At 35.3% G+C, this 15376-nt stretch overlaps 1 protein-coding gene across 2 annotated transcripts in view; it reads right to left on the bottom strand.

The window, feature by feature from the left end:
• Positions 1 to 14153, bottom strand: part of LOC148675837 (interleukin-1 receptor accessory protein-like 1) — a 519844-nt gene extending 505691 nt beyond the window's left edge. For both annotated transcript variants that reach the window (XM_088648704.1, XM_088648715.1), the window contains exon 1: positions 13370 to 14153. The gene's annotated coding sequence lies outside the window, so the exon portion shown is untranslated. The remainder of the gene's footprint in view (positions 1 to 13369) is intronic.
• Between the last annotated feature and the right edge of the window lie 1223 nt (positions 14154 to 15376).

The following is a 15376-nucleotide window of genomic DNA, read 5'->3' as shown; positions in this document are numbered from 1 at the left end:
AAGGCTGCCTATGTTTTGGTTATACTGTATAAAAGAATGTAATGAGGGGGAAAAGAGGGTGCTAAATTTCAATACTGAAATAGAAGTATTAAGCATATCAATATCCACTGTTAGATAAACAGAACTTGGATGATACACAAGTTTTTCATAGACAAATTTATTTCTACATTACCTTATATTAAAATATTATATTAGAATTTTTAGAATGGGCAACATTCATTCATTACTTAAATCCAACAAATTAATCACATCCTCTAACATTAAGTTAGAATGTGGCCATTTTTTGGGTTAAATTATTATAAACCATGGAAAGTAAAATGGCATAGTCTAACTTTTTTCATTTTAGAGAACAAATCTTTTTAATCAAATTTTAAGGAGCAAAACTTACAAAATTAACTTTTTTAATAGCTGCTTCTGAACTGCCCTATTTGTGAAACCAAAAAGACATAAAATAAGTAATTATTAGGTAAGCAGTGTAAAATCTAATTTAGATCTGACATTGAGCTCCCTTGCCTACCACCTTCAGAGTCAAGCTCATCTCACTTCCTATGGTTTCTAATCATTTAACCTGATAAAATGCACATATTCTAATCTAATGGAAGAGGATTCAATTAAGTTGTAAGATTCATTTCATGACCGAATATTCCCCATGCTGAAGAATAAAGTCAGTCCCATTTTCATAAGCATGGATTAATTTGTGCATTTTCTCTGATATATGGCACCTGTTAAGCAATGTTTTCATTGACTTCAGATTGACCTGATCATACTGGTCTTAAAGTGCATTGAATTTCTATCAGCTATGCTAGGTTCACCTGCGTGCTCTACTATGTGCTATTTATTGTCATGGTTTATGATTCTGAAACACAAAAAAAAAACACTTTGAGAAAACTACCAAAACAAGAATGGATCAATAAATAACTACAATGCCCATGGCTTATTGTATATTTAAATCTTCAATCATAAATCCTAACTTGATACTGTGTATCACACTAATAAAAAAAACTCTGTTCATTCCCCTCTAATCCATTATCACTACCATAATGTATTTGTGTTGTTTTCAGCTGTTGAAGGCCATTTTGTAGCTCTGACTATTATTATAACATACCACAGTATAGTACTGTATATTACGTTTCAAAGTTGCTTTGGGACATTTACTGCCTACAGGTAGAATCGGTCTAATTTGCATACATGTTTAACACATTATGATGTAGAGTAGTGTCTTGACTGGAGAACGTGCCTATTTTATTTTTATTTTGAATGTCCAACAAAGTCAATGCTAAGCTATCTAATCTAACTTGTCAGATATGTGGTATGCAATAAAATGCTGCTCTTCACAGCTAAAGTAGATTACCAGAACATCTACACTGAATGGTCTTTCTCAGATTAAATAATTTTATACTTAAACCGTATAAACACCTGTACTACGGTACGGGTAAGAACAAAATACTACTTTAGAATGCAAGAAGTATCAACTACAATGCTTTGCACAAGTATTCAGACCCTTCCTAGGATGATGCATACAGCACACATTCTTAAAAACATAATATTCTATTCAAAACCTGAATGTTCAATGAACAACTGAAGACTTGTAAGGGGTTACACAGTTACAGTTATTCAGATCCATGAACTCTTTGATGGAAGCACTTTTGGCAGAAATTGCAGTTGTAGGTCTTATTGTGCAAGTCCTTACATACTTTGCACACCCGCTTGGTTCAATTTCTGGACATTCCTCTTGACAGATTTGCTTAAGACCTCTCAAGTTACTTGGGGATCGCTGATGGAAAGTAATTTTTAAGACAGATTCTCTGTAGGATTCAAGTCAGGACTTTGACTGGGTCACTCAAGGACATTCACTTTTTCATTCTAAAGCCAGTGTAGTGTATGTTTGGCCTTGTACTTTAGAGTGAATTTTCACCCTAGTTTTAAGCCTTTAGAAGACTGTAACAGGTTTTTCTGTAGTATTTTTTTACTTTTTCCCTTCAATCCTGACAAGTTTTCCAGTACCTGCTGCAAAGGAATATCCCCAGAGCGTGTTGCTGCCACCTCCATTCTTGACTGTTTGCATGGTTTTGACAAATGGTCAATTTGTGTACCTAAATTAATTTAAACAGCAAAGAGTTTGAATATTTATTAATTATTTTTGTCTTTCATATTGTTTTGGGTTTTTTTGCTTTGATTGCATGGAGTAGGTTCTGTAACAAATATTGATTGCTTCAAAGTCTCAAAACTGGAACTTTAAAAGCGTCTAAGTCTTAAAACTGTGCAAGGGTCTTAGCACTTTTGTTACTGTACTTCATTCCAGAACTGGTGAGCAAATATTGAAGTTACATGATTCTATGCTCATTTAGCTAGTGAGTTTTGAGTAAGTTAACCCAATATTAAGCCTTTTTATACCTTTATAAATGTTATATTCAGTTATAATTGTGGTTTCCACTGTGCTAAAATAATTAGTGGACTTTAAGAATTTGTAATAGTTTTATTAGAACTTCTGAAATGGGCTTGACACAGATTCAAACCAGTGTTAATAGATTTTGGTCTCATCTATACTGCATTGCATACTGTTAAGAATTCTTGCATGATCCTGCATCTGTAGTAAAATAAAGACAAAACTAATAATGGACTCTAATTCAATATCCAATACACAGTCTCCCATGCACTCAGGTACTGAGGCAATACACATTGACTAGCTGAAATATTAATAAATCACAATTTAGAGATAAAGCATAGACTGTATCGGTCAGTTTCTTACCTTCAAACCAAAGGTTTGGAAAATATGGGTCATCTTCAAGAGTTCCCACAAAACTATGGTGGTCAATATTGAAACGTAAAAGTGGCTTCTGAAGAACTTCCATCTCTATTCTCTAAATTGGAAGCATCCAAGATGGAAATACTACATATTTAGCATGAAAAAAGTTACCAAATACTAAAAAGGAAAGGAAATACCCTAAATAAGTAATTTTGGCCAAAAGCTCTGAAGAGCTATTAATCCTTTTTTAAAATAATGTCAAATTGACATGCTACAGTACATAACACCAAGCAGAATTTGATTAATTAACCACAATTGAAAACATCAATATACAAATAATTGTAATTTATTTTTTTCAAAATTGAACAAAGGCAGTGTAACAGAAGTATTATAATTCTATTTCAACATAGGAAAAACTCTGATTGTGTACAGTACTAAAAAAAGTGGGATCTGAAACACATTAACATCCATAACAAATAAACTTTGATTTACTTAATGAATTTCTGATTTTGGCTGTGTCAAGGATAAAATTACATATTGTGCCCGAAGAATAAGAAAATGAATTACATTAAGAGGCATTTATTTGGGTGCTTAAAAAGGACAAGTTATTCAACCCAAATGTGCTGTTATTGAATTCTACATTAATCTTTAGCAGAAATGCAGACAGTTGAAATATTTTTTGCAGTTTTCCAATTTATGAGTCTAAGTCACAAGCGACAGAAAACATAAAAATGGCTTTCAGGGATCTTCTGTAAAATACTACAAAATATATCATTTTTTATAGTCTTTATAGATAACTTACCAAAATAAAAACTCTAACAAACTGCCATTTAACAACGTACAGTATCTCCATTAATATATGGTCATGGTCAAATTTTACATTACAAACAGATATCTCTGGTCCAGTTGTTACCTTAACAATATCCTTACTTCAACATGTTAGGTAAAATGTTAGTATCTTTCAACCACATTATCCCTTCAATTAAGATCCAGCCTTAGAAAATCTCTCCTGCCAAATTCCAGCTGTATCGTTCCTCGGTGCACAAAGTGGCATTGCTCAGAGGTCTGATGCTATCACTCCATGAATTCCATCTCAGGGGCATCACCTAGCTCCAATATCAAAGAAACTTAAAAAATAAGATATAATGTCTGTCATTGCTCAAAATGAATATAAAAAAGTAAAAAAATGTAGATTTCATTCACAGTTCACTCTACTTCTTATTCTTAAAAGAAAAGGGCAAAATCCATCTAAATGATGGTCTTCTGATAGCTTTTTTTATTATATTGCAGGATAACAATAGATTAGAAACGTGTCTGTTTATGAACTGATATGAAGTGAATTTGAGCTAACAGTTTTTACATGGCACCAGATTTATGGCTTTAAAACAATTAAGATTTAAAATCAAAGTTATTGTTTGGCATGTGACACAATTTTTTTTTCACTAGCATTAATTTTAAAACATTATTCTGAATACTTATAGCCTAAATGCAAGTGTTTCTTTAGAATTAACACAATGGACTAGTTATCAAAGCTAAAATAAAGACCCTAACTTTCATTGGAAGTTTTATTATAATAAATCATAGCATATGCTGGTATTATGGTTGACATTCTTCAAGTTTAAAGTTAAGATTAATTTATGTCATGACTTATAACTTAAAATATAATTTAAATTTAAGATTCTTTATTACAATAGCTTATTATCTGAGATAAGCACAACAGTTAAAACTATTACAGTATGTTTGCAGAAGATAAATCCCAACATTGCTTGTAGCAAAGAATGTTCAAACAAAGAACAAATGGAAATAAACCCTAATTAGCAAATGTCAGTTTTTCATAAAAGAAACAAAAATGCTTGATGGGTAGCTTGGTGGCACGAAGGTTAGTACCGCTAACTCTCACAGCTGGTGTGCTGGATTCAATTCCTTGGGATGCTAACTGCGTGGAGTTTATATATTTTCCTTGTGTTTGTGTGGATTTCCTACCACAGTCCAAAGACATGCTGATGGGTAAATTGTCTTCTGTAACATTGGCCCTTAAGTGAGTGTGTGTTTGAGTTTATGTGTGCCCTGCAATAGACTTGCATCCTGTCCAGGGTGTATCCCGCCTGGCACCCAATGCTTTCTGGGACAAGCTCCACCGTGACCCTGAAATGGATAAGTGATTATTGTTTATTATGATGTGACGTGAAAAAAAAAACCCATTATACTCACTCCCTGGCAGGCCAAATAATCTGACCTGTCACTTGCACGTGTGTACTTTATTACAAATCTAAAAGCTCTTTTTTATAATGAAGGCCGTCCGAATTTAAATTAGCAATACAAGAGAGTCTAGTTCTGAACTGCTGCTCCAACATTCACATTTAATCAACAAAATCACTCTATAACAACAAAGTGAGTCAAGTGACTTTCCCGAGTCTCAGCCCAGGAGTAAACTGCTACAACTTAAACACTGTTGTACCCTGCTGCACAGCTAATTGAAAATTGAAACACCAGCTGATAAAGTATTCAGTCAGTAACAACTAGTTAATTTGTTATAGCTCTGCTTTGTATTATAACATGTTACAGCATAGTATTAAATGTCCTGAAATAACTGTGAGCTCTAGTTAACAATATGATTAATTTAAGATTGCTGTTTTATACCAATGTAGATTATTTCCTTAATTTAGTTTTATCTACAATTTATCTATGTTATACATGGTGGGATCTCCAAATACTTTCACCAATCTAGCAGTGGAAGCTTTAGCTTTCCAAAGAATATGAGGGATACACTAACTGTGCAAACTCTTATATGATACACTCCAGTCACCTAGTTTCCATTCATGCAAAACAAGTTGATGTGCAAAAATGAACATCCAAAGAGGAGACAAAAAGATAGACAATGTGCAGCTTATTTGATTCAAAGAAAGGTCCACTGATCAAGTAATAGAATTCAGCTCATTTATGCTCATCATAAGCAACTCTGTACCTGATCTGCCCCAGTGGTTCTACTAATTCCATCTCCGTCCCCAAGGCTCTAGTTGAAAACCACAGGAAGAATCTTAATTATTTTAAAGAGGGAGTAGTGTCTTCATAGGAATGCATGAAGTTAACATTTCCCTCATTGTAGCAATACTTCAAAATTTCTTGGAGGGAATCTCAAAATTTTGGCTGAAGTAGCTTTCATCCTGACAATTTTCTGAAACAATTCTATCAATCATCAGAAAATAATTTGTTGTGACAATTACTGTGAAGTGCTGTGGCAACCCCAATTCTGTCTCAGAAGCACAGGGCACAAACTGGGGCTAAACCCTCGATAGGATGCCCATCTGTCACAGGGTGCAACATAGAGGACCCCGGCCACAAACGTTAGGATCCCAATCATCCCGGACACAAACTGTTCTGACAACCTGTGCTCCGGCAAGTGATACCTCACTATTAAAGCACGGACCACTAAACTGAAGAACAGCTTATATTCTACTTCTGTCCTACTGCAGTGCCTCAGCTAGACTCAATACACATCTGCACTATGCACATTTTGCATGGTGTGCCATGTTTTGTTTCTCACTACTACAAACTCATTGTCCCACAACATACAGTATTTATTGTTCCTGCTGTTTTTTTATTTGTTATGTTTGTAATGTACTGTCTACATTGTGTGGTGATATCTGTTGCACTGTGTATGTCCTGAGAAATTCCAATTCCAAGAATTCCAATGGCAATGAACTCCTGTACTACTGCACTACTACTACAAGCACAGTTCTGATACACCCATCAAGCCAGCTTTTGTTAGGTGGACAGGAATGGGAACACCTGGAGAAAACCCCTATGGACAGAAGGAGACTGCAGGCTAACCACTCAAAAGGTTTCCTAGGTTGCAGTCAAACCCAGGACCCAGATGAAAGATCAGTAAACCCTGAGGTATCACTCAAGGCATTTTGTTGTATGTTGTATGCTTGAGGTACAGTAAAAGGACTTCAGCACCTCAAATTAATTTTCTTTGGAATTTTACTTGATTAAATAGAAAATAAACTTCACTTTTTATAATAGACCAGTACAGCCATGGCCTAATAGCTGGACATCCTCTATAATACATTTTATGGCTTTCTAAACACTGGACATTTTTATCAGTAAACAACATCAACTTAGACTTTGCTGGCTTCTAGCAAAAAATTAGATTACACCTTGGAATGAAATTCAAGCCAGAGAGCAAAACAACAATTTCACTGCCTTGAACTTCATTTCTAGTTATGTAACACTTGACCAGTATTTCATCTTTCTGGACCTCACTGGGATATTTAGATATGTCGAAGTACAACTTAAATTGTCAGTTTTAAAGTCTTTCTGTTACCAAGCACTTTTTTTGTTTTATTTTAGTTTTGAAAGGGCTTGTTTTAATAGTTCCATCTCTTCGATAAAAAGTCCAAGTGCAGAAAGTATGCACTGCTGTGATACCTACAGTATGCATCAATGAGTTTATGGTACTGTATATAGTGCTGTTTTGGAGGTAAAACTAATAGCTGTGACATTTACTGCAATATTGGTGGCATGGTTGCACAGTGGTTAGCATTGCTAATTGCACCCCTGGGTTCAGTTCCTGGGGTGCTATTTGCATGGAGTTTGTATGTTCTCCCCTTTTGGGGGGGGTCATTTGTAATATATAAAGACTGATACGCATTTCTGCAAGTGGAAGCACGATATGTAATACTGTAATTTTAATCTAGGTTGTCGTTCCACTCAGCACACTGACATCAAAGAATTGAGAAAAGCAAGCTGGCCTTCTAAGGACCACTGTAAAACATTGCCAAGGGTAGTCAGGATTTTCAAATTTGGCATACCAGTCAACTATAGAATCATTTAACACTCTTGTCAGTAAAGGCGTTTAGCTTTCTCAAGTGTTAACCTTGCACAATGTCAAACCAGTAGTCAAACTGACAGTTGTGTTTGGGTTATAGACCTGTGTTAGAGTTACCAGATAACAAGCAACAGATAGCTGCTTATCTTTAATCTGTTCATCTTTGACACACCTATGCTGAAAGCAATATCTTGCAGCTTCTCCTTCAATATAATTTATGCTTCAATACAGTAGAACGGAAACATCTCATACTGAACATAAAGCCAATTCCTTCAAAATCACTGTAAAGCTAAAAAGATTATACAGATCTAGATACATTTTAATTTTGGTTATTTGTAACAGCCTACAATACTTACAGGATGACTATAAAGGTACTTTATCCATTTAGTTGAATAAAAAACAATGCAGTTCAGATTATGGAGCAAATGTAATTTGCTAACGGATGCACTAGGTATTCTTATGTACTTGCAGCACACCTGTACAGTGTATGATTATTTAATTTTACTTATTACACTAAAAAGTATAAAGCACATACTGTATGTTAACAGAGTTAAGTGGGTATTCACGTGTCATCCTGAACACATCACCAATGTTCTCATATTGTGCCTACTGGGAGTGCCACTTATAGTACATTATATCACCTCCCACATTTTCTTTTCCTTTGTGTACAAGCTTGCAAAGCTATCAGTTGTGTCACTTTGCATAAAGACAGCTGCAGCTACAGTATAGCTTCTTCTGAAGATCACATTGCACTTGTGAAGAACTTATATAGCAAGACTGAAGTGATGCCCTCTGACAAAAATAAAAAAGGTTTTCATTTGGAATATATTTAACATAATCACATGTGTTTAGAAGAATAATATTGTTGATAAAAGTATAATGCTTTGGATTAACTGAAAATCACAAAACAGTCAACACCGCAAACCATTTATTTATAGTTTGGAAAGCCAAATCTTGCATTTAAGGTTAGAACTCAACCAATCACATATTTTTATTATACTGCCCCCAAAATAATTTGCAAAAATATAACTTTGTGTTAGCCAAATATATATGATAAATATATGCATCTGTATTATTTTTTATTGACTGAGTTACTGAAAATCACTGTTTGAGCTTTAAAGCACTGGTTTTATACAGTAGTTATACGTACTGTAGGTACTGTATTTGAAGTCACGGGACTTCATACACGATTGTTTAAACAACAGATACTAGCAGTGCATTAATGGAATTTAACATATCAAGTCAAGTGTAGAATAACTGTTATATCTTATAGTATCTTTCAAGTATACTGAAATAAAAAAAATGCTTTAAGAGGTTCTCAGATTATTAGGCCATTAAAATGGACAAACATGATGGGCCAGTCTTCTTGTGCTCATTAGTAACCCTTCTTATGCTCTTATTGGGTCATCTTTCTTTGTACCAACATTAATTGTAATGCAAAAAAGCATATTATAACCTTTTATGTTAGCAATACTTCAAATATTCATTGGTATTACAGTGGAGTGATCCTCACCTGATCAGCTTCCACTCTAGTCATCATACAGTCAGACTGCTGAGTCAGAAGAATAATTTTGTTTTGTCAAACTGTACATTTACAGTTGTACCAGCAATAATAAATTTGAGTTTTATCACTTCAGGAATCACAGAAAGTAATCAATCAGCCCAGGTTAACTAGAGATTCATACCTTCATACCATCCGTATATTGCAACAACACCTTAGGTGGATTTTCGAGCACTGGAACAATGTCCTCTATGGCAATAAATCAACGTTTTGCGTAGACCACCCAGATGGGCATTACCATGTGTGGTAAAGAGACGCAGTACGATGTATTATTAGTTGTGCATAACATATAAATCACACTTTTGGAGGTCCAATAGTGGTGCTCTTGGCAAAAAGTCAGAAATCCACTGGTAGTTGCCAACCTGAAACAACGGCCTTCTTCTGAGACATGAATATGATAGTTATGTCATGGATGCCCTTCTCACCACACTGGAGTCCCACTGAAAATCTGTGGGATGAGCTGGGACATTTGGCAAGTAGGGCTCGGAAACACTGAAAAGACACATGTTTGCCTAGGCTCCACAAGAAGAATGACACAGAATCCTACAACAAAGTACCTACAACCTGGTACAAAGCACGCATTATGGATGTACAACTCATATTGCTTCCAGCGGTGGCCACACATAATACTAGGTTAGTACATTCACAGTAGATGTCCAATTTATGACAAACTGTAACCAGTATAATGAATTAACCTACAGGTATACTGCATGTTCAATAAAATATTATGCCACCTGCTACTAAAACTATGATTTTGATGTTTTCATGATTATAACTTTGTGGATTTGTTACATTTATGAGTGAGAAGTTTTTATCCTCAGTACAAAGACTTTGTTTGAAGCTCTCAAAACTCTCATTAACATGTATTGCAACTGGTTGGGAATGTGGTGTTTCCTGTAGTCCATTGAACATGACTGACTGATAATGAATCTGATCTTATCTGTCATAGGACAATTTAGGAATTTCAGTCATGAACTATTTCAAATTAAATAAGTTTTAAAGTACATTTTTTGTACTGTAAATACAATAAACAATACGATAAACTAGGCACGGCATGAAGCTTTTCAGTAAACAAATCCTTTTAACCAGATACAAGTGGATGCTTTAAAAATTGAGGCCTTTTAAAATTGAAAATAGTAAATAAGATATGTTAATGGATTTTAAAAATACTCAAATCTTAAAATAATAATGACAGTATTATCTTTTCTAGTATTAATCATCAGCATATCTCCAGGGATATGCCAAAATAAAGTAATCTGGATAATTTTGCTATGAAATAATTGTGAGTTGATGACTTCAAACTCATTTAACATTCAGAAGCATTTATGCTGTAAGTTAAATTACACTACGGACATTCTTCAAAAAAGTGGAAAAAGACACACGATTTTGTTTATCAAAATATTGTAATAAAAATTAAATAGGTATCCCTTTAGTTTAAGACCTGAATGTATTGAGAAACTGTACAGCATACAATTTAAAATTAAAAGCAAAAGTTTAATCGCAAAGGTATTTGTATTGCTTACCTGCAGCATCATATATTTAGGTAATGTAGTGTATTAAGCTCTCAATATTCAAACATGTCAGAATGTACTCTAAATTCCTGGGGTTCTGAGACTGCCTTCCACACCAAGACTAACTTTAACACGTAATTTCGCGTACACGCAAAACAGTACAGTGTCAGTCAGGGTTCAGAGCCGCTTCAGGCAGAATTATTAAATCTCCTTTGCAAAAATATACGAAGAACGCCAGCTCTGTTCTCTACTTACAGTAATCCCTCTTTACCAGCTGCTTTTGTCCAGACTACGAACATCTAAAAGAACTGCCTTTCCTTCTCTCATGTATTCTTCCCCAGCAGATTTCCCACACTCTCAAGAAATGGTCTATTACTACTACTACTACTACTATAATAATGTGTTTTCAAGGACAAAGAGAGCTCATAATTTTACCACAGAAAATATACAGAATGCTCTACCGAGTACTACAAACACTGAAAAAAAATCCCATTTCATCAAGTCCTGTCCAATGATAGTAAATTTCTATTTGATGGGTGTTTCATAAGCTAATTCTGTATCAACATCATACTCTTTTTTTGATATCACTGAAGATCGTGACCCGGATTTCGCCTCCCAGATGTTGTGAGAAGTAAAAAAAAAAGACGCTGTTTTTTCAGCACCACGGATTACGAAGGAAAGAACAGACACTTGCAGACTGCAGTTTAGTTTCTGATTACCTGCAGACATTGCTCTGTAATCTGCCGCGTTCATCAACATCACCGCTTTCACAAACTTCATTAGAAATAGTCATTAGCTAGTAATTCACTTAAAATAAAAATGATAACATGCACCGTCCATAAATTGTCTTTACAGGATCAGTCAATTTTAATGACCCTGTTATGCTTCTCATTTGTTACCATCATTACATTTGTGAAATAATCTTGTACTGTATCTATTCCATCCAAGTCTTGAAAACTAGCAGTCCAACAATTGCCCTATTTGCAGTTCTGTTACTTATTTGCATTTGGGTTTTCAGGTCTGGCGAATGCTTTGTACAGCCAACATGTAATTTAATTACGCACAGGGCACGAGTGTTTAAATTGCTATACATTGTAATACTGTAGATATATACTGTATATAAAGTATGGGTAGTGCATTTATACCAGATGTATGTACAGGAGTGGGAAATGTATTTCGGAAAAGAATTATATACATATACAGTATATATATTTAATAGCCACATATGGTATCAAAATATTTCATATAGACAGGTGGATTTGTACCAGATGAAATGGTAGTATTTAAAATGCAGGCTATTTGGTGTATTACATTCATAACCTGCAAAACAGCAGTGCAGTATAAGGGTTTTTTTTTGTATTGCATACATACAGTACCAGCGATTTACCAATGCAATACACACTATCGATAGAAATATAGTTTTGCATTTTCCTTGAGGAAACATAATGTGACGTTTCGTTAGAGCACTTCTCATTTTAATGTCAATGATGATGGTAACAGCGTCTGTACACTTGTAATAGGTTAGACCGTAACCGCATGAACACAAGTTGGATCGATGGTGCACTGCTTCACAGAAAACTACCAGCGATTTTTGGATTAAGTCCACCACCTATAGCTTGAGGCAGGCATAGTACAGCAGGCGCTGCTCTTTTCAGCACGGTGGGGAACTTCGCAATCTGAACTGATATTGTCATCCACACAATTAGCATACACTGGTAACTTTGTTAAAAATGTCTAATATTCAGTCCTGTCTGAGTACCATCCCATATACTGTATACACAACCTAATAATTGCAATTGTATTCATCGGCTAAATCGTTATACAGTACCTGTATATATCATTATTTCGCTCAGTAACATCATGAATTCTATAAAATATACATTCTAGTTTTAGCATCGTATTACCGTTACTCCTAACAATGTGTGAATAGCCTTATTTTGATCCAATAAAACAACCGATCTCTTTATAACAGTCTGCAGCCTTAAGTTGCAGGTTTAGAGCATGAGATGCAAGCAGCATAAGCACTTTTTCGACGAACGATAAATTCAGAAAGAATCTGAAATAGCTTATTTCCTTTCTAATTATGAATCACACGTAGACAACACCTATATCATTCAATCAGTTTTTGTGCATTTTAATCCCGCCTCTGTGGAAATATGTGACTAAACACTGCTGCATTTTGTCTTTTACTCTTAACAGTCAGTCAATTCGAAAGAAGCAAGATAAGGCATATTCAAATTTGCACCCTAACTATACATTAGAACACGCTGTCCCTCACGGATTTGACAAGTGACACAGTTCCCTTAATAGTCATTATATGCTATATAAGACAGTTATGACTAATTAATTCAATACTAATCCAACCATATATAACCTAATGGGTATCCGTACTATACATACATTCGTACATCGGCTTTGTAGCATAAACTGTTTTTTTTAACGGGTGAACTTGAAAATCCATTGCAGGCAAGCACAACGGTCTGACATAATTCACCCACGCTGTTCGTTTTAACGGGTAAATATTAAAACTTGACCCCCTTGATTTATTATAAGGCTTTTAACATAACTGCTGCAACTTCATACAACTGCCAATAATGGCTAAATCCAACGGATCAATGCAATGCAGCAATCACGAAAGTACCCATTTAATTAAGAACCACCAACTTTATCAAATGGCAGCAGAAGGGTAGCAAGAATATACTGTACAGAAATTGGCTTACCTACAACCAGCTTCCGAAATGTTCTGTTTCTGATGTCAGTTATTACAAAAATCTATGACCATCACAACGCCTAATCAGCAAAAAGAACACGTTTTTCCCCCCTCCTATATTCTGTAGGTAGTAAATATCTTAGCAAAATATCCCATTCACGCAATTGCCAAGTTGTCCAAAAGATGGTTTAATCCCAGATAAGCATGCATATCCTCTGGTTTTAGCGTACTGGTTGAGAAAGTGCCCAGTTTTCTTTCTGTAGACGTGATCCAGGTGTGGGAAAAAAAGAATGACATATAAAAAAAGGTGGAGAGAAATTGAAGGGCAAGATTAAACACCAAAGAAGTCCTCTTGCTCTATGACAAGGAGTCTTGATCATGGGTCCTCCAAACGTGCATTGCGTTACTAAGCATCCCAGTGCACATGTGCGATCTTCTGAAAGCTGCACCCGCAGAAAGCAAAGAAATCTATGTATATTTCACAAGTATCCTGCAATACCAGATCCGATGGGGTTTTCCTTCACAGTGCTGCTATGTGAATGCTCAGAAACCTCGCTGCTTTATAAATTCGTCTCCCTGGTCCTAAAGCCCGTTTGGATTCTTGCGGGTTTTAATTAAGCATCTTAAATATCTGCATTGTTTTACGACGATGGTCTAACAGAATATTGGAATTTTTTAAAAAGAGCTTACGCGGTAACCGTGCAATTAAATCCAAATTACTTCACATGTCCACATTGCTATTTACAAATAGTAAAAGTTGTCGCCGTCACACAAGACAGCAGTTCCATCCTTGCTGTCACATATACCAATGCTCAAATAACCACCAGCAAGGCAGCTCAGACTAAAACGATACACTTACTGCCGCCCAATGGAAATACAAGAAACAGTGCTATGCAACTCTGAAACCAAAAGCCCTTCTGAAGGCTCTTTATATACTTAGTCTCGTAACTCCCGTTAAATACCACATATATAAAACAACTGATAAATCTAGCTGTAAGGGTGTTCTGTGACACTAATTTTAAAAGTAGCCCACTTGCTAAACTGGGTCTAGATATCATGATGACGATGATTATTGTTGTTGCATGTCGGTGATATTGAGCGAGGAATTGCGACCTTACAATATTGTTTGCGTGTATCATTAAAAGTGTGTTGCAGTACCTGTACTTCTTTTTAGTAGTTGCCTAGTTACAGCTTTCTCCTTTTTTTTACCTGCACGAACTGCGTAAAGACATACTGCTTTGCATGTTCTCGCATTTTAAAAGCAGTGTAAATTTGATTTCACAAATACAGTATAAGGAAATACAGTATGTTTTGCTCCCACAGTGAAAAACCGAATCCCACGGAACAGGCTCCACCGGTGTCAAGACAAGAGCTTGAATTTAAGAATGGCAACGACACGACAGACATTCGCTTGCATATGAAGTACTGTAGTTAATACGCGAAAGTGTTAAACTGGGTTTTAATGCAAAGTGCAAGAAATAATCACAGAAAAAAAGGGGGCATTCTTTTTCTACAGTTTTAGTTGCTGGTGACTGAATCTCTGTTATCCACACCGTATTAAAACCTCAATTTCACCGATAACACACACTAATGTTTGATATTTACAGTGCTTGATATTCAATCCATTCATTTTAGAGAAAAAACTAATTTATATTTATTCGTTGACTGTTTTTTAGAGATGACCCTTTTGCATTTTCCGTAGAAGAAAGATACGGTATATGCAGTACTAGCCTACACGCACTAGCAGAGTTTTAATGCATTAGGAAAGCCTCAATGGTACTGTGTGATTTTTCCAGGATTCTGCAGATGAGTCAAGGGGCCGCTTCTGGAACGAAGTAAATGCGATTAGAATTTCGATGAAGAAGCATTGATGAGAAGAAAAGAACTCTCAGTAGGGAAATCCGTCCTGTTTACACACTCTGTCACACAATACTGGAATAAACGTGACTTTTTAATGAATGGATCACTGACAATCACTGCTTTGATTTCCTACGCAGACACTGATAGGTTAATTTGC

This window comes from Lepisosteus platostomus, chromosome 2 (genome assembly GCF_059453375.1).
Source record: "Lepisosteus platostomus isolate fLepPlt1 chromosome 2, fLepPlt1.hap1, whole genome shotgun sequence".
Classification (NCBI taxonomy): domain Eukaryota; kingdom Metazoa; phylum Chordata; class Actinopteri; order Semionotiformes; family Lepisosteidae; genus Lepisosteus; species Lepisosteus platostomus.
This window is presented reverse-complemented; position numbering and strand designations above follow the sequence as displayed.